This window comes from Bos javanicus, chromosome 19, assembly GCF_032452875.1.
Source record: "Bos javanicus breed banteng chromosome 19, ARS-OSU_banteng_1.0, whole genome shotgun sequence".
Lineage (NCBI taxonomy): Eukaryota > Metazoa > Chordata > Mammalia > Artiodactyla > Bovidae > Bos > Bos javanicus.
Genome location: NC_083886.1, coordinates 44718706 through 44738963, shown reverse-complemented (window position 1 = coordinate 44738963; position 20258 = coordinate 44718706). Strand labels below are relative to the sequence as shown.

The 20258-nt window shown below is 47.4% G+C and overlaps 1 non-coding gene across 1 annotated transcript; it reads left to right on the top strand.

Annotated features, from left to right (window-relative positions):
• Nucleotides 1-9529: 9529 nt before the first annotated feature.
• LOC133233183 (U2 spliceosomal RNA) lies at nucleotides 9530-9720 on the top strand. The gene has a single exon (XR_009731659.1). It is a non-coding gene; the product is annotated as a U2 spliceosomal RNA (small nuclear RNA).
• The last annotated feature ends 10538 nt before the right edge of the window (nucleotides 9721-20258 follow it).

Genomic DNA, 20258 nt, shown 5'->3' with positions numbered 1-20258 from the left:
GCTGGCATATTGAGTGCAGCACTTTCACAGCATCATCTTTCAGGATTTGAAATAGCTCAACTGGAATTCCATCAGCTCCACTAGCTTTGTTCCTAGTGATGCTTTCTAAGGCCCACTTGACTTCACATTCCAGGATGTCTGGCTCTAGGTCAGTGATCACACCATTGTGATTATCTGGGTCGTGAAGATCTTTTTTGTACAGTTCTGTGTATTCTTGCCACCTCTTCTTAATATCTTCTGCTTCTGTTAGGTCCATACCATTTCTGTCCTTTATCGAGCCCATCTTTGCATGAAACGTTCCCTTGGTATCTCCATTTTCGGCGGCCGAGAGGAGCAACCCCACGTCCAAGGAGTGGTGGCTGCGCGAGCGCAGGAGGGCCGAGAGGAGCTACTCCATGTTCAAGGTCAGGAAGGGGCAGCGTTCAAGGTCAGAAGGGGCGGCCAGTGAGGAGATACCCCTCGTCCAAGGTAAGAGAAACCCAAGGAAGATGGTAGGTGTTGCAAGAGGGCATCAGAGGGCAGACACACTAAAACCATAATCACAGAAAACCAGTCAGTCTAATCACATGGACCACAGCCTTGTCTAACTCAATGAAACTAAGCCATGCCGTTTGGAGCCACCCAAGATGGGCAGGTCATGGTGGAGAGATCTGACAGAATGTGGTCCACTGGAGAAGGGAATGGCAAACCACTTCAGTATTCTTGCCTTGAGAACCCCATGAACAGTATGAAAAGGCAAAATGATAGGATACTGAAAGGGGAACTCCCCAGGTCGGTAGGTGCCCAATATGCTACTAGAGATCAGTGGAGAAATAACTCCAGAAAGAATGAAGGGATGAAGCCAAAGCAAAAACAATACCCAGCTGTGGATGTGACTGGTGATAGAAGCAAGGTCCGATGCTGTAAAGAGCAATATTGCATAGGAACCTGGAATGTCAGGTCCATGAATCAAGGCAAATTGGAAGTGGTCCAACAGGAGATGGCAAGAGTGAACATTGACATTCTAGGAATCAGCGAACTAAAATGGACTGGAATGGGTGAATTTAACTCAGATGACCATTATATCTACTACTGTGGGCAGGAATCCCTTAAAATAAATGGAGTAGCCATCATGGTCAACAAAAGAGTCCGAAATGCAGTACTTGGATGCAATCTCAAAAATGACAGAATGATCTCTGTTCATTTCCAAGGCAAGCCATTCAATATCACGGTAATCCAAGTCTATGCCCCAACCAGTAACGCTGAAGAAGCTGAAGTTGTACGGTTCTATGAAGACCTACAAGACCTTTTAGAACTAACACCCCCCAAAAAAGATGTCCTTTTCATTATAGGGGACTGGAATGCAAAAGTAGGAAATCAAGAAACACCTGGAGTAACAGGCAAATTTGGCCTTGGAGTATGGAATGAAGCAGGGCAAAGGCTAATAGAGTTTTGCCAAGAGAACGCACTGGTCATAACAAACACCTTCTCCCAACAACACAAGAGAAGACTCTACACATGGACATCACCAGATGGTCAACACCAAAATCAGACTGATTATATTCTTTGCAGCCAAAGATGGAGAAGCTCTGTACAGTCAGCAAAAACAAGACCAGGAGCTGACTGTGGCTCAGATCATGAACTCCTTATTGCCAAATTCAGACTGAAATTGAAGAAAGTAGGGAAAACCACTAGACCATTCAGGTATGACCTGAATCAAATCCCTTATGATTATACAGTGGAAGTGAGAAATAGATTTAAGGGCCTAGATCTGATAGACAGAGTGCCTGATGAACTATGGAATGAGGTTCGTGACATTGTACAGGAGACAGGGATCAAGACCATCCCCATGGAAAAGAAATGCAAAAAAGCAAAATGGCTGTCTGGGGAGGCCTTACAAATAGCTGTGAAAAGAAGAGAAGCGAAAAGCAAAGGAGAAAAGGAAAGATATAAGCATCTGAATGCAGAGTTCCAAAGAATAGCAAGGAGAGATAAGAAAGCCTTCCTCAGCAATCAACGCAAAGAAATAGAGGAAAACAACAGAATGGGAAAGACTAGGGATCTCTTCTCAGTTGATACAAGCTACAAAACCAGCTGGTGTCCAAGCTCCCACTTGATATTCCCAGTCTCTCCTGATGCCATCTTCAAGATAGAACCAGAACACTAGCTTGAATCTTTTGTTTCTATGCCTCCACCTTCTGTTGAGGTCTCTAACATTACTCCTGTGGTTTGTTTTCTGTCTTCAAGCAGTTCTGGCTGAGACACACCCAATTCCACCTGGAGTCGAGGTTAAAATGGTGAGCTTTCCACCAGTGTGTCAGTTGTACTGGGATTTCATTTATCCAGGTGACTGACTGACAAGGAGAGGTCAGTGCCACTGACTGAGTTGTATTATTCCTTAGAGTTCCGAAGAGAGGAGGGCCTAAATAAGACCACTGTGTCTTTTGGATACACAAGGCAGGCTTTTGAGGTTAGCACAAGTTCAAATCATGAATAAGCCAGAACGAGTGAAAAAGCCAGCTTAAAACTCAATATTGGACTTCCATGGTGGCCCAGTGATCAAGAATCCCCTTGCCAGTGTAGGGGATTGGTTCAATTCCTAGTCCAGGAGGATTCCACATGCCCTGGGGCAACTAAACCCCTTGGACACAACTACTGAGCCTGTACTCTAGAGCCCATGAACCACAAATAGAGAGTAGCCCCCGCTCGAAAGTAGAAAAGCCTCATGCATCAACAAAGACCCAGTACAGTCAAAAATAAATAATTACTTTAAAAAAAAAATCTCAATATTAAAAGCACTAAGATCTTGGCATCTGGTCCAATCACTGCATGGCTAATTGAAGGGAAAAAATGTGGAAGCAGTGACAGAGCCTGGAAATCAGAAGATGATTGTGTCTTGGCAGGAAAGCTATGACAAACCTAGACAGTGTGTTAAAAGCAAAGACATCACTTTGGTGTTGGAACAATGGTCCCTATAGTCAATGCTGTGGTCTTTCCAGTAGTCATGTATGGATGTGAGAGCTGGACTATAAAGATGTCAGAGGCCGAAGAACTGATGCTTTGGAACTGTGGTGCAGAAGACTCCTGAGAGTCCCTTGGAAAACAAGATCAAACCAGTCCATCTTAAAGGAAATCAATTCTGAATTGGAATTCTCCTTGGAAAGACTGATGCTGAGCCTGAAACTTCAATACTAGGCCACCTATGGGAAGAACCCATTCATTGGAAAAGACCGTGATGCTGGGAAAGATTGAAGGCAGAAGGAGAAGGAAGACAAAGGATGAGATGGTTGGATGGCGTCACTGAATAACGGACATGAGTTTGAGGAACTCAGGAGATAGTGAAGGACAGGGAAGTCTGGCGTGCTGCAATCCACAGGGTCGCAAAAGTCAGACAGGACTTAACAACTGAACAACACTAAACAACACCACATCCTCTATGCCAGGACATTTTAGTAAATGGATGTTTGGAGCAGGGAGTTGGAATAGAACCTTACTCCGTCCACTCCACCCATTGACCTGGTATTGTAGTACCTGCAGGAATAGTGCACCCCTCTCAGGGAAAAGAGCAAGTATGAACAACAGGCTTCTTACATCTTTTCCAGTGTTTTCCTTGTTTTGCTCTGGGTACCTGTCTCGTGAAGGTTTCTGTTTTGTTTTACCAACGTGTGATTTTCTGTTGCCCTGTTGGGGCGGTTTACTTAGGAGTACTGTTTCTTGTGAGGGTCATATCCATGGACCAACATTATGCAAATTTTCCTTTAACTTGCAAACCACTGTAATACGGAGCTGTCCAGATCCTTTCGTAGTTTTGTTTCTTTTTCATATGGGATTATTTCTTCTATCCTGTGGACAAGGCCCTGCTCCCAACACCTAACAGATCTCTGAAACAGTGTGGGTTTGCTGGAGTCCTCAGGGGAAGACTCTCAGCTCTAGGAATTTTTAAAATTCTCAGCTCCACCCAAGTGTATTTTCCTTAAAAGAAGAAACTGACGAACAGAAAGGTTAAGAAACTTGTGAAAGTCACCCAGCTAGAAATTAGCTGAAGTGGGCTTTGAACAATATCTGTGAAATAGATCTTGTTTCCTCAACAATCTTTGAAACTTCCTAGCTCCTCTCTTAGATCTCATGGGCCTCTCACCCAAGAGGGAACCTGTCACTTGATTAAAGATAAGAGACCTGAAACTGGCAGTCTCTCCCCCATCCTTCATCCTTTGCCTTTGCCAGGAAAGGCGTTGATAAACAAATGGCAAGGAGGAGGTGGGACAAAGTGGGAGTGAAGGAAGGGACCCAGTTTGTCAGGGCAACACTGGGGCCTGGCCCAGTCCAGTATCCTTTAAATAGGAATTCCAGTCCCCATCTCCACATCCAGCCTGGAGCCCTTGAAGCCTTCCTCCATTAATGATCATTTTGTTTCCTGGCAGCCTCATTTCTGCAGCCCTTATCCACAAGATCACAGCCCAGGACAGAGTGCACTGGAGGATTTCCTAGAGAGAACATTCAAACATTCTTACTTTGAGCATTCATGGATGGAGTGCCTGCCAGGTTGAAGGCCTCAGTGAAATGGATCAGGACCTGCCCTCATAGAGTGAACATTATATTGAGAAGTAGAGAGAGGCAGACAGTGACTCAAGAGGGTCATTTCAGATAGTGATATAAGCCATCGAAGAAAATAAACAGGGAAATGTGCTGGAGAGTGACCGGGGGGAAAGCTACTTTGCATGGAGGAGGGGGTTGCTCATGAAGGCCTCTCCAATGGTGACATCAGAGGCAAGTTTAGTGGCCAGGAGGCAAGGAAGCATTCCAGAGAGAAGGACAGACTAGCTGGGACCTACCTGCTTCCTCCCATTGGCTCCCTGACCTGGGTCAGATTCCAGCTGCTGAGAGGAGGGTCTTCCTCGGAGCTGTCTCCCCACCAGACTAAGCGCTGAGTCCAGAAGCTGGTTCTTCTCAGTCACATCTCTGCAGTGCCCAGCACTGTGCCTGCCACACAGCAGGCAATCAGGAAATCTTCCATGATTCATGACTACATGATGGATTGACTATATACACAAGGGTTTCCTTGAGTGTGAGATGCAAGCACCCAGCCTTAGCTGGGAGTTTCCTGGTCTGGGGTCCCTGACACCTTAAGGGTTGGGAGGGATGCCTATAAAACCCTGTACCTCCAGGCAAGGTCTGGGTAATATGGAACCCTCAAGCCTTTACTGGAGAAGAGGGATTTCTTAGAGGAGGAAAAGAGAAGCCGTGGGAGGGATGACCCTGGAGAGAGAGGCCTCCCTTAAGGCCTGGTGGGCTGAACCCTGGGCTGAGAGTCATCTTGAGTTCTGTCCTGACAAGTGAACTGGCTTGGAAAAGCCACCTCCCCCCTTGGAACCTTGGTTTCCTCAGCATGTAAGTAGGGGCTTAGATGATTCCAGGTCCCTTTCCCCAGAACAACCCAGGCTCTGGAGTAGGGGAGGGTACAGGATGGGTGGAGCTCACGTAGGAAGCAGCTGAGGACATCCTTGTCTCCACTGCATCCCAACCCAGGACCTGAGTGTACAACTGAAGGGAGGAGAGGAGTCTGCAGGAGGAGGGATGGGAGGGGAGTCGAGGTCCAAGAGCGGCTTCCGCCAGGGGATGACAAAGACACGAATTTCAAATTCCCTCTTTGCTTCCTCAAGAATACATTGGAGAGGAAAAAAATTCCCTGGTGGTCCAGGGTAACAATTCTGTTTTTGCATTGTACAGGACCTAGGTTACCGCTCTGGTTTGGGAAATAAGATGACAAGGCCAAGAAAAGAAAGAATAAAGTGGGGGAAACACAACTTACTACTTAGAATGAATGTGAAAAGGAAAACTGAGGGGAAGGCGCCTTTAGACACCCTTTTATCCAGCCAGGGGCCCATTCAGAGGCAGCTCATCCAAAACCAAGTCCCAGAGCCCAGGCCTGGGCAGAAAAGGAGCAGATGCTGCCGCCTGGTGGGTGAGTCTGTCAGTGCCTAAACCTGAAGCAAAGTGGAGTGAGTTAACAGTTTCCTTTCTCTCCTTCTGGGGTTTTTTGTTCGTTTCTTTTTCTGGCCATGCCACGCGGCTTGTGGGATCTTAGATCCCGTACTGGGTATTGAACCCTTGCCTTTTGCAGTGAAGGCATGGAGTCATAACCACTGAAGTGCCAGGGAATTCCTCTGGAGTCTTCCTTTCAGACAGGACCTTCACTAGGTTGGGAATGGAAAAGCCACCCTTTACAAGTTGTTTTTGTGGAAGTAAGATGAGATGTAAATGAACATTTTGTGAGCAGGAAATCTGATTTCAGTGACATTTCTTATGCTTTTCCTGAGGGCCTAATAGCTGGTGCCGGGAAGGCAGAGGCGGGAGGACGCAGGAGGGCGGAGAAGGTTGTGAAGAGGCAGTTGCAGCAGGTTGTGGTGTCTTAGGAGACAGATCCACTCGGGGACAGATTCCAGCATCCATCTGCACAGGAGACTGGCACTTGGGGAGACCTTGGCCTCAGAAGGGGCCTTGGGTGATCAGGAAGGAACAACAGCCAGAGCCCCAAGAGGGTGACAGTGCCATGGGAGCAACAGCCTGCAGCTGTGAGGGGGGCAGAGCAAGCCCACCAGAGAGACAGGGTGGTGAGTTGAGGGGAAAGAGCCAGGCTCACACTGTGCAGGGAACTTGCTGCCGGCCAGTTTTCTGAGCTGAGGGACTCTTTAGAGCTTACGCTGCTGCTGCTGTTGCTAAGTCACTTCAATCGTGTCCAACTCTGTTCGACCCCATAGATGGCAGCCCACCAGGCTCCTCTCTCCCTGGGATTCTCCAGGCAAGAACACTGGAGTGGGTTGCCATTTCCTTCTCCAATGCATGCTAAATTGCTTCAGTCGTGTCCGACTCTGTGCAATCTATAGAGAGCAGCCCACCAGGCTCCTCTGTTCCTGGGATTCTCTAGGCAAGAATCCTGGAGTGAGCTTACACAACAGGGGCCAATCCCCAGAGACCTTACATGTTTGATTCAGCTTTTTAAAAATGTATTTACTTTCTGGCTATTTCGGGTCTTAGTTGTGACACACAGGCTCCAGAACACTCAGACTTAGTTGCCGCGATGCAACTGGGGGAATCTTAGTTCTGCACCAGGAATCACACCGTGTCCCCTGCACGGGGAGGCGCATACTTAACCACTGGACCACCGGGAAGTCCCTGATTCAGCGTCTTGGTTTCATAGACTTCTGTCAAGGCACCCGTGTTGTTTGGCCCACACGAATGGGTGCATGCTCAAATTTGGGAGCTTGTCAGGATCATCTGGAGGACCTGATAAACACAGATAAAACACAGATAAACACTGGGGCCTTCTTTCAAAATTTCTGATTCAGAAATTTGAAGACTTTGTCAGACCCAGCCTAAGCACAGTATACATTGTCTCATTGGACCCTCATCCAGTCATTCAACACACATTCATCAAGAGTCAAGTTCATTCAGAGCACTACCATAGGTGCTCGGAATAGACCAGCAAACAAAAGGTTTCCCATCAAGGTGAAAGAACAGCACTAATGGCTGTATATTTGTGAATATACCTACATTCTATGTGTCTGTGTCCATATCTACACATGTACCTATGCCACATGAGCATCATGGGTGTCAAAGCCACTTGGCAGCCAACAGAAATACAAGACCAGGGAGAGCGGGATGTGAAACAGGAGGCTCAGGGTGAGTAGGTGTAGATAGTTTGCAAGACTTCAAATGGAATCATTTCTATTTTACAGGCAAGAAGTGACTTTCCCCAGGATATACTCATTAAGACATTCTGATGTGCTGCATTTCCTCGTGTAGCTTCACAAGTACCCTCATCAGAGAGGCATTCTTATCATCCTCAATTAAAATATCAGGACCCCCAGTTTATAAAACCTGAAGCCCCAGTGGTTAGCAGGATGCTTGAATGCAAATCCCTACTTCTTTTCACATTAGGCAAGATGCTTAGCCTCTCAGCACTTCCATCTATAACAGTGCTTTCAAGAAATATGTGAGGCACACACATAACCAAACTGTTTTTTTTTTTTTTAATTTGCCCATGCTGTGTGGCCTTTGGGATCCCAGTTCTCCAACTAAGCATGGAACCTGGACTCCCACAGTGAAAGCGCTGAGGCCTAACCACTGAACCACCAGGGAATTCCCTCCTGCAAGTAAAAGCAAATATTGTTAGGCATATTTAAAAAAGAGAAGTGAGTGAAATTAAGTTTAATACATTCTTTAACTCAAGATATCTCAGAAATTCTCTGGTGGTCAGTGGTTAGAGTGCCATGTTTTCAATGACAAGGCAGGGAGGGTTCCATCCCATCCCTCCTCAGAGTTCTTGCAAACCCTGGGGAACACCCCTCCCCATAGACACACCCACAAAAAAACAGATATCTAAAATATTTCAATATGTAATTAATATCAACATTATAGAGATAATGTTAGAATTTCTAATACTAAATCTTTGAAATCCCAGTGTTTTCCACTTGAAATTGGAAACCTTTGAATTCTCTGGTACCTCTGGATTCAGTGGTACCTCTGAATTCGGAGGAACCACCTGCCCAGCGTTCCCTGGCTGCATGTGGCTAGTGGTTGTGACAGCTCAGATCAACAGAATGTTTCTTCTTGTTTTTGGTCTGTAAGTAGTGTCCGACTCTTTGAGACCCTGTGACCCGCCAGGATCCTCTGTCCGTCCACTCGATTTCCTAGGCAAAAACACCGGAGTGGGTTGCAATTTCCTCTTCTAGGGGATCTTTCCGACTCAGGAATCGAACCCATGTTTCCTGTATTGCCGACGGATTCTTTACAATCTGAGCCACCAGCGAGGCCCACAACTGAGGAGGAGGGGCAGGAAAACGAGGTCCTTGGCGGAGAGAGCTTTCGGTAGGAAGCCCAGAATCGGTTTGGTTCGTAGAAGCACCGAAGGACTAGAGCGCTGCAGTTGGAGTGAACCCCTCCCGCGGCCCGGCCCCGCCCTCCGCATCCACACGCCCCCTCCCTTCCCCACTGTGGGCCATCCGCCTTCCGCCTGGCAGCGAAGCCCCTCCACACACTCGACCCTACGGAGCCCCTCTCTCCGCAGGCGGAGGCCTGTGTAACACACTGCAGTCCGGGCGTTTCTAGTGAGTGAGTCTTGCGACCTTGTCTTCAGGAAAACTCTCGGCCAACAGCTCGTCGCACGGGTCTCTCTCGCGGGCCACACCGCACCCCCTCCGGTCGGGTCTCTCCTCTCCACTAGCACCAAGGAGGAGCTCCCCTGCCGCAGCCCCGAGGCCGTCCCCAGGGCGCTGCGGTCCCGCCGGAGCCACGCCTTCTTGGCGACAAAGGGCGGGGCATGCAGATTTGAGACCACTTTTCCGCCCGAGAACCACAAAGCCGCGGCAGATGCGGGATTTCTCTTTTACAATGTGGAGAATCCAATTTCTGCCCGAGAGTCTGGTGTAGTGCCGCCATATCACTGTCAACGAGGCAAAGGAAGGGAGACCTGGAGTGAGCGGGGACCCGGTCACACTGAGTGCAACATGCACGACAGCAGGACGGTGACGGCGACGGGCGGTGACATGCTATCGCTTCTCGGCCTTTTGGCTAAGATCAAGTGTAGTATCTGTTCTTATCAGTTTAATATCTGATACGTCCTGTATCCGAGGACAATATATTAAATGGATTTTTGGAGCAGGGAGTTGGAATAGGAGCTTGCTCCGTTCACTCCACGCATCGACCTGGTATTGCAGTACTTCCAGGAATGGTGCACCCCCTCAGGGGATATCACTGGAGTACCTAAAAGCAGAAATTGGTTTTTGTTCAGGATTGAGCCACCTGAAGAAGTTTATTTTTTGTGCTTTCCTGACGGTGCTTTCAATTCTGACAATTACAGAACAACTGCAATGTTTCTCCCTTTCTGTCTCTGATAAAGTGTGTGTAACTGTGAAATTTGCTCAAACTGTGGGTTTTTTGAAAGACTACCTTTTGCCCAGCAGTCTTGAAAAGAAATTTCCCAGATTTTTGCCTAGCCCAAGCTACAAAAAGAAGGGGTGGCCAAGCTCTCACTTAATATTCCCAGTTTCTCTTCCGAAGCACTGGCTTGGCTTTTCTGTCTTTGGATGTCTTCAACACTAATCAAATGTTTGTGTTTTCTGATTTCAGGCAGTTTCTGTGGAGAGCCACTAAGATCCACCTGGAGTCTAGATTAATATGATGGGCTTTAAAGTCAGTGTGTTGGTTGTACTGGGATTTCATTTATACAGGTGCCTGACTGACAAGGAGAGGTCAGTGCCACTGAAGAAGTTGTATTATTACTTAGAAGAAAAGAGAGCCTAAAATAAGACCGCCGTGTCTTCTGGATACACAAGGCAGGCTGTTCAGGTCAGCATAAGTTCAAATCATGTTTAAGCCAGAGCAACTTCCCCATATTATCTCCTTTTGTCCTTTTCCATTGACTCGGGCATTCAATCAAGATCTAGGTGCTGGGTGCCTGTCTGAGTGCACCGGACTGTGTAGTGGGAAAAGCAACTGCTGTGGGAATTGCAAAAGACCATGATGCTGTGAAAGATTGAAGGCGGAGGAGAAGGAAGACAGTGGATGAGATGGTTGGATGGCATCACCAAATCAATGGACATGAGTTTGAGCAACACCAGGAGACAGTGAAGGACAAGGAAGTCTGCTGCAGTCCATGGGGTCACAAAGAGTCAGACAGAGTAGTGTCACGCGAGTGTATGTTCCTTGGTTCTTTGTCTCGTCACAACAAAGATTTGGAGCAACGGACATTAAAGCCCTCGGCGCGTCACAGCTCATGGGTCTTGGACAAACCGTGCTACAGCTCTTAGGCAAATCAGTGTTACAGCTCTATTTTATTTAGGAGACAGCAGGAGAATCCAAGACTCGAAGAGAAGAGAGTGGAGGAGGGCGGGGGCGGGGGCGGGGGCGGGGGGGGGGGGACCGCGTGCACGCAGAGAGAGAGTCCAAGAGAAAGCGCTTTGGCTCCTCCTTTTATATGTTTTTTTCCTCCACCTGGGCCTGCCCTATGCAAATTGGGCTTAGCCAGGAGTGCTGTTTGTTCTGTTGGTTCTACCTGAAGTCTTCACTCTGGTCCTCGGACCTTCCTTGTCTTTTAGCCACCGCCATTTTGGATTCCTTTTCCCTATTCTACCTACCTAGCAGTAGCAACTGAACAACACCATATCCTCTGTCCCAGGACATTTTAGTAAATGGATGTTTGGAGCAGGGAAGTTGGAGTAGAACCTTGCTTTGTCCCCTCCACGCATCAACCTGGTACTGTAGTACCTGCAGGAATAGTGCACCCCTTTCAGGGAAAAGAGAAAGTATGAACAACAGGCTTGTTTTATCTTTGTTAGTGTCTTCCTCATTTTGTTCTGGGTACCTGTCTCATGTGAAGGTTTCTGTTTTGTTTTACCAACATGTGATTTTCTGTTTTCTTGTTAGGGCAGTTTACTTAGGAGTACTATTTCTTGTGAGGGTCATATCCATGGACCAATATTATGCAAATTTTCTTTTATCTTTCAAAACACTGTAATAAGGAGGTGTCCAAATCCTTTAGTAGTTTTGTTTCTTTTTTAAATACTAGATTATTTCTTCTATCCTGTGGACAAGGCACTGCTCCCAACATCTAACAGATCTCTGAAACAGTTTGGGTTACTGGAGTCCTCAAGGAGACTCTCATCTCTAGGGATTTTTAAAATTCTCGACCCCACCCAAGTGTGTTTTCCCTAAAAGAAGAAACTGAAGAACAGAAAGGTTAAGAAACTTGTGAAAAAAAAGAAAAAGAAACTTGTGAAAGTCACCCAGCTAGAAATTAGCTGAAGTGGGCTTTGAACAACATCTGTGAAACAGATATTGTTTCCTCCACAATCTTTGAAACTTCCTTAGCACTTCCCTTACATCTCCTGGGCCTCTCACCCCAGAGGGAACCTGTCACTTGATTAAAGATAAGAGACATGAAACTGGCAATCTCACCCCACCCTTCATCCTTTGCCTTTGCCAGGAAAGGCGTTGATAAACAAATGGCAAGGAGGAGGTGGGGCAAGGTGGGGTTGAAGGAAGGGGCTCAGTTTGTCAACACTGGGGCCTACCCCAGTCCAGTATCCTTTAAATGGGAACTCCAGTTCCCACCTCCACATCTAGCTTAGGACCCAGGGAGCCTTCTTCCATTAATGACCATTTTGTTTCCTGGCAGCCTCATTTCTGCAGACCTTTCTCTCCACAAGATCACAACCCAGGACCTAGTGCATTGAAGAACTTCCTAGAGAGAACATTCAAACGTTCTTACTTTGAGCATCCATGGATGGAGTGCCTGCCAGGTTGAAGGCCTCAGTGAAATGGATCAGGACCTGCCCTCATAGAGTGGACATTATAATGAGGAGTAGGGAGAGGCAGACAGTGACTCAAGAGGGTCATTTCAGATAGTGACATAAGCCATTGAGGAAAATAAAACAGGGAAATGTGCTGGAGAGAGCTACTTTACATGGAGGAGGGGGTTGCTCATGAAGGCCTCTCCAATGGTGACATCAGAGGCAAGTTTAGTGGCCAGGAGGCAAGGAAGCATTCCAGACAAGACAGACCAGCTGGGACCTACCTACTTCCTCCCATTGGCTCCCTGACTTGGGTCAGATTCCAGCTGCTGAGTGGAGGGTCTTCCTCAGAGCTGTCTCCCCACCAGACTAAGTGCTGAGCCCAGAAGCTGGTTCTTCTCAGCCGCAGCTCTGCAGTGCCCAGCACTGTGCCTGCCACATAGTAGGCAATCAGGAAATCTTCCATGATTCATGACTACATGATGGATTGACTATATACTCAAGGGTTCCCTTGAGTGTGAGATGCAAGCACCCAGCCTTAGCTGGGAGTTTCCTGACACCTTGAGGGTTGGGAGGGAAACCTATAAAACCCTGTACTTCCAGGTAAGGTCTAGGTAATACTGAACCCTCAGGGCTTTTCTAGGCAGGAGGGATTTCTTGAAGGAGACAGAGATCATGGGAGGGATGACCCTGGAGAGAGAGGCCCCCTCAAGGCCTGGTGGTCTGAACCCTGGGCTGAGAGTCATCATGACTCCTGTCCTGATATGTGAACTGGCTTGGAAAAGCCACCTCCCCTCTTGGGAGTCTTGGTTTCCTCAGCATGTAAGTAGGGGCTTAGATGATTCCAGGTCCCTTTCCCCAGGACAACCCAGGCTCTGGAGTAGGGGAGGGTACAAGATGGGTGGAGCTCACGTAGGAAGCAGCTGAGGACATCCTTGTCTCCACTGCATCCCAACCCAGGACCTGAGTGCACAACTGAAGGGAGGAGAGGGGTCTGCAGGAGGAGGGATGGGAGGGGAGATGAGGTCCAAGAGCGGTTTCCGCCAGGGAATGACAAAGACACGTATTTCAAATCCCAGCTTTGCTTCCTCAAGAATAAAACAAAGCGGAAATTCCCTGGCTGTCCACTGGGTACAACTCTGTTCTCCCACTGCACAGGGCACAGATTACATCCCTGGTTGGGGATTTAAGATCCCAATACCAAAAAAAAAGAAAAGAATAAAATGGGGGAAACCAAACCTACTACTTAGAATGAGTGTGAATTAAAAAAAAGAAAAACTGAGGGGAAGGGGCCCTCAGAGACCCTTTTCTCAAGCCAAGGGCCCATTCAGAGGCAACTCATCCAAAACCAAGTCCCAGATCCCAGGCCAGGGCAGATAAGTCTGTCACTGCCTAAGTCTGAAGCAAAGGAGAGGAATCTAGTTTGACAGGTTCCTTTCCTTCCTTCTGGGGTCTTTTTGTGTGTGTGTTAGTCTGGCCATACCACCCAGCTTGTGGGATCTTAGTTCCCCTACCGGGTATTGAACCCTTGCCCTTGGCAATGAAAGCGTGGAGACCTAACCACTGAACTGCAAGGGAATTCCTCTGGAATCTTCTTTTCAGACAGGACATTCACTATGGTTTGAGGTTGGGAATGGAAAAGCCACACTTTTCAAGTGTTTTTTGTAGAGGTAAGATGAGATGTAAATGATGTAATTTCTGAGCAAGAAATTTTATTTCAGTGACATTTCTTATGCTTTTGCTGCTGCTAAGTCGCTTCAGTCGTGTCCGACTCTGTGCGACCCCATAGACGGCAGCCCACCAGGCTCCCCTGTCCCTGGGATTCTCCAGGCAAGAACACTGGAGTGGGTTGCCATTTCCTTCTCCAATGCTTTTACTGAGGGCCTAATAGCTGGAGCTGGGAAGGCAGAGGTTGGAGGAGGCTGGAGGGCAGAGAAGGTTGTGAAGAGGCAATTGCAGCAGGTTGTGGTGTCTTAGGAGACAGATCCACTCGGGGACAGATTCCAGCATCCATCTACATCACTCGGGGACAGATTCCAGCATCCATCTGCACAGGAGACTGGCACTTGGGGAGACCTTGGCCTCAGGAGGGCCGTTGGGTGATAAGGAAGCAACAGCAGCCAGAGCCCCAAGAGGGTGACAGTGCCGTGGGAGCAACCACCAACAGTTGCCAGATGGGAGGAATATGCCCACCAGAGAGAGACAGGGAGGTGAGTTGAGGGGAGAAAGCCAGGCTCACACTGTGCAGGGAACTCGCTGTCCGCCAGTTATCTGAGCTGAGGGACTCTCTAGAGCATTCACAACAGGGGCCAATCCCCAGAGACCTTACATATTTGATTCAGCTTTTTAAAAAAATATTTTTTATTTGCCTCACAGCTTGGGTGAATTTTAATTCTGGACCAGGGGTCAAACTCATGTCCCCTACACTGAGAGGCAGATTCTTAACCACTGGACCACCAGAAAGTCCCCGATTCAGCTTCTTGATTTCTGTCAAGTCACCCATGTTATCTGACCCACATTGGAAGGGGGCGTAACTTTGAATAGGTGCATGCTCTGATGAGAGTTTGTCAGAATCATCTGGAGGACTTGGTAAAAACAGATTGCTCGGGCCTCCTTCCAGAATTTCTGATTCAGTGTGTCTCAGGCTCTCAGGCCCAAGAACGTGCATTTCTAACAAGTCCTAAGGGGATAACGATGCTTCTGGACTGGGGACCACTCTAGAGGGACCACTGACATGGAAGATGAATTCCCGTCCCGGCCTGAACATATCCAGAGAAGCCCCTGGGCAGATTACTTATCTCTCTCAGCCTCAACCTCTTCTGTAAATGGGATGAAAATATTTATCTCTTAGTGTCATTATGAGAATTAAAGAAAGTAAAATGTGTGAAGGACTCAGCAAAGGGCTTGGCACAAAGTCCTCCTAGCTATTTAGCTTATCTCTATAATAAAAAAATTTGGCCCAGGAAGCCAGTTTCATCTTCCTCCGAAAACATACAAAATGACATATGCAAGTTGACCACCAACTGCCATTTCTTTTTCAACGTGTATGACTTAAAGCATTGCTTCTAACCTTTAATGTTCGCACAAGGGACTTCCCTGGTGATCCAGTGCCTAAGACTACATGCTCCTGTGCAGGGGGGCTCAGTCCCACATGCTGAAACTGAGTGTTCACATGCTACAGCTAAAAGATCTCACGTGTTGCCCGAATGCTACAACGAAGATCGAAGATCCCTCGAGCCGCATCTAAGACACAGAGCAGCCAAATAAAATTAAATTTAAAACTGCACACGGGCAGTAGAGACACAGACATAGAGAAAAATCTTGTGGACATAGCAGGGGGAAAGAGAAGGTGGGATGAACTGAAAGAGTAGCACTGAAATCTATATACAGTGCGTGCATGGGTGTGTGCTAAGTCACTTCCATCAAGTCCGACTCACAGTGACCGTAGGGGCTGTAGTCCACCAGGCTCCTCCGTCCATGGGATTCTCCAGGCAAGAATACTGGAGTGGGTTACCATGCCCTCCTCCAGGGGCTCTTCCTCACCAAGGGGTCAAACCTCTAGCGCCACCTGGAAGCCCCATATATACACTACCAAATGTAAAATAGGTGGGCATTGGGTATTTGCTCCATGACCCAGGGAGCTCAACCTAGTGGGGTGGGATGGAAAGGGAGGTAGGAGGGACATTCAACAGGGAGGGGACATATGCATACCTATGGTTGATTCATGTTGATGTCTGGCAGAAATAAACATCGACATGGTGAAGCAATTATCCTCCAATTAAAAATAAATAAAGTACACATGGGTACCCTGTGGACCCTACTAAATGCAGATTCTGGATCGGCAGGGATTCTGGATTGAATCGTGCCCCTGAACTTCATACTTGAAGCGCTATTTGGAGGCGAGACACCTGGGGGGTGGGGCGCATTTAGTTTAAGAAGAGGTCATGAGGACGGGGCCCTCTTACTGGGATTAGTTCCCTTATGACATGAGACACCAGAGAGCTTATTCTTTCTCTGTCTAGCACATGAAGACATGGAGAGAAATCTGCCATCTGAAAGCCAAGGAGAGGGCTCTCACTGGAACCTTGCCAGGCTGGAACCCTGATTGAGGACATCCAGTCTCCAGAACTGTGAGAAAATACATTTCCATTCTTTAAGCCACCAGCCTATGGCATTTTGTTTCAGCAGCCCTGGCAGGCTCTTCAAAAAAAGCCAGAGGTCTGACTTGTGCCTGCCTCCTGCATTTCTAACCAGCTCCAAGGTGATGGGGCTGTAGCTGTTCACACACTTTGAGCAGGAAGGGTCTAGAACAGATTTCTAGAGAGTTGCCCACAAGGCTGTATATTTTCCCTGACAAATAGTACTTTCAGTGTTCTCCTGGAAGTGGACAACAGAGATTTATTATCACCCCAAACCCCTAAATGGAGAAAAGCATGGCAACCCACTCCAGTATTCTTCCCTGGAGAATCCCATGAACAGGAGAAACTGGCAGGCTACAGTCTATGGGGTCACAAAGAGTCGGACACAACTGAAGTGACTTAGCACAAACCCCTAACAGCTCTGTCCCATCAGAGGCACCCAGCAAATCAGCGTCAGATGAAAGAATGGATGAGTGAAGGTTTGTGTCTGAATCAGCGTCAGATGAAAGAATGGATGAGTGAAGGTTTGTGTCTGACAGCTGGCTGCCTAGCCTCGTGGGAAGACCTCTGGACTTGGGAGACCTTTAGAAGTATCATGGGTGAGTCCGCTGCCTCTCTCCCTTGGTGGGTGGGAACATTTCCTCAGGGAAACAGTGATGTACAATGAGATTATGACCAGGAATGTGCCAAAAGCAGCGCCTGGTTCCCCCGCAGGGACACTAACAAACCATCAATGGGTAGATCTGAGGCCTGGGAACAGTTTCTTGAGGGACTTTCCTGGCAGTCCAGTGGTTGGGACCCTGTGCTTCCAAAGCAGAGGTTGGGGGTTTGAACTTGTTTGGTGAAGTAATATCCCATGCCACATGGTGTGGCCACAAATAGTTTTTTTAAAAAAAAAAAAAAAGCTAGTTCCTTGACTTCTGGATTGGAACTCCCTGATGCAAGGCTCAGTAAGTCTCCTTACCCGGAAGTTGGCCAGACCAACTGAGTCAAGGTCAGTTGGACCCAGGTAGGAGGATAAGAATGAGTGTAGGTGAGTGCGGTGGGACAAGGGCAGGGAAACTTACATCTCACTGTAGTTTTTGTTTAATTTTATATGTCTGCTTAAGAACCACTTTTTTATTTTCTATGATGCAGAAAATATTTCTGTGCCTGACTTCACCCATTCTTTTCCTATTGAATGGCTCATCTTTTATACTAAATTCCAGGGGCTGTTTATACATTAGAAAGATAAATACTTCTTTTGTGATTGAGATGGCAAATATTTATTCTTTTTGTATAGTTAATTTTCTCTCAGCATGTCGATTGATGGATTGTGTTTTGGCTGTGCAGCGACTTCTTTGCTAATCTCGGGCTCTCTCTAGTTGGAGCAAGCGGGGGTTGCTCTTTAGTTGCAGTGCCCCGGCTTCTCATTTCGGCGGCTTTTCTTGTTGTGGAGCACAGGATACAGGCACGCAGGCTTTAGTCGTTGTGGCTCATAGGCTCTGGAGCACCGGCTCAGTAGTTGTGCCACAGGGATTTGTTACCTCAAATCATGTGGGATCTTTCCAGACCAGGGGCTGAACCCATGTCCCCTGCAATGACAGGCAGATTTTTAACCACTTGACCACCAGGGAAGCCCACAAATATTTTTTTCTTGCTTTACCTATTTTGTTGTTAATCACCTGTAAGGGAAGTGACACACCTGGGCAGGTGCTAGGAGTAGAGAGACCCAGGCCGGAAGTCATTCCTGCCCTGAGGGCACCTCCAACTCAGAGTGGAGACTAAAACACCTGTGCAAATGGGCAGAACAGCAGACAGGACAAGGAGGAAGTCTATGAGACATGAACAGATGATGGAAGTGCTGGGACCACAGCAACCCCTTCTCAGGGAAACCAAATGAGTGAGCAGACGATGGTCTGAGCACCCAGCCTAAACAGACCTCATAGGATGGGAGGCCTGAAGAGTTGTCAGGCCCAGGCTAAGCACATTTTACATTATCTCATTTGTCCCTCATCCATTTAGTCAACACATATTCACAAGAACTAAGCACATTTGGAGCACTGTCATAGGTGCTGAGAAAGGCTCAGCAAACAAAAGGTTTCCCATCAAGGTGAAAGATAATACAGCACTATTGGCTGTATATTTGTGAATATACCTACATTCCATGTGTCTGTCCATATCTACATGTATAGCTACGCCACTTGAGCATCATGGGTGTAAATCTGACTTGGCGGCCAGCAGAAATACAAGACCAGAGAAAGTGGGATGTGAAACAGGAAGGCTCAGGGTGAGTAGGTGGAGATAGCTCACAACACTGTAAAATGGTATCATTCCTATTTTACAGGCAAAATGTGACTTTCCCTGGGGTGTACTCATGAAGGCATTCCCATGTGCTTGCATTTCCACGTGTGACTTCACAAGTACTCTAATCAGAAAGGCATTCTTAATCATCCCAATTGAAATATCAGGAGCCAGCCAGTTCAGTCACTCAGTCGTGTCCGACTCTTTGTGATCCCATGGACTGCAGCACACTGGGCTTCCCTCTCCATCACCAACTCCCAGAGCTTACTCAAACTCATGTCCATTGAGTCGGTGAGGCCATCCAACCATTTCATCCTCTGTCATCCCCTTCTCCTTCCGCCTTCAATCTTTCCCAGCATCAGGGTCTTTTCCAATGAATCAGCTCTTAGAATCAGGTAGCCAAAGTATTGGGCCAAAGTACTGGACTTTCAGCTTCAGCATCAGTCCTTCCAATGAATATTCAGGACTAATTTCCTTTAGGATGGACTGGTTTGATCTTGAAGTCCAGGGAACTCTCAAGACTCTTCTCCAAAACCACAATTCAAAAGCATCAAATCTGGACCCCTGGTTTAAAAAAACCTGAGGCCCTAGTGGTTAGCAGGATGCTTGAATGGGAATCCTGATTTTGTTTCACATTAGGCAATTGCTTAGTCTCTCAGCACTTCCATCTGCACCAGTGCTTTCTATTAGAATTATGTGATTCACACAACGTAACTTTTTCCCCCCTTTGGACAAGCTGTGTGGCTTTGGGGACCCCAGGTTCCCAACCAAGGATGGAACCTGGGCTCCTGCACTGATAATACTGAAGCCTAACCACTGGACTGACAGGGAATTCCATCCCGCAGGTAAATTTAAATATTCTTAGGCATAAAAAAAAAATAAACAGAAGCAAGTGAAATTAAGTTTAATATGTTCTTTAACTCAAGATATTTCAGAAATGCTCTGGTGGTCCAGTGGATAGAACTCCATGCCTTCGATGACAAGGGCCTGGGTTCCATCCCTCCTCAGGGTTCTTCCAAACCCTGTGGAGGCTCCTCCCCAGGAAAAAAAGATATATCTAAAACATCATTTCAATATGTAATTAATATCAACATTACAGAGATATCTTACAGTTTTTAATACTAAGTCTTTGAAAGCCTATGTGTGTTTTACACTTTCAATACCTCTGAATTGGGAGGAACCACCTGCCCGGTGCTTCCTGGCGGCATGTGGCTAGTGGCTGTGACAGCTCAGATCAACAGAATGGTGGTGGTGGTTGTTTAGTCGCTAAGTCCTCTCTGAGTCTTTTGCGATCCCCTGGACAGCAGGCTGCCAGGCTACTCTGTCCATGGGATTTCCCAGGCAAGAACAGCAGAGTGTGTTGCCATTTCCTTCTCCAGAGGATTTCCCGAGCAGGAATAGAACCCAGGTTTCCTGTATTACAGGCGAATTCTTTACAATCTGAGCCACCAGCTTAGCCAACAGCTGAGGAGGAGGGGTAGGGAAACGAGGTCCTAGGCGGAGGGAGCTTTCAGTAGGAAGCCCGGGATCCGTTTGGTTAGTAGGGGCACCGAAGCACGGGCGCTGG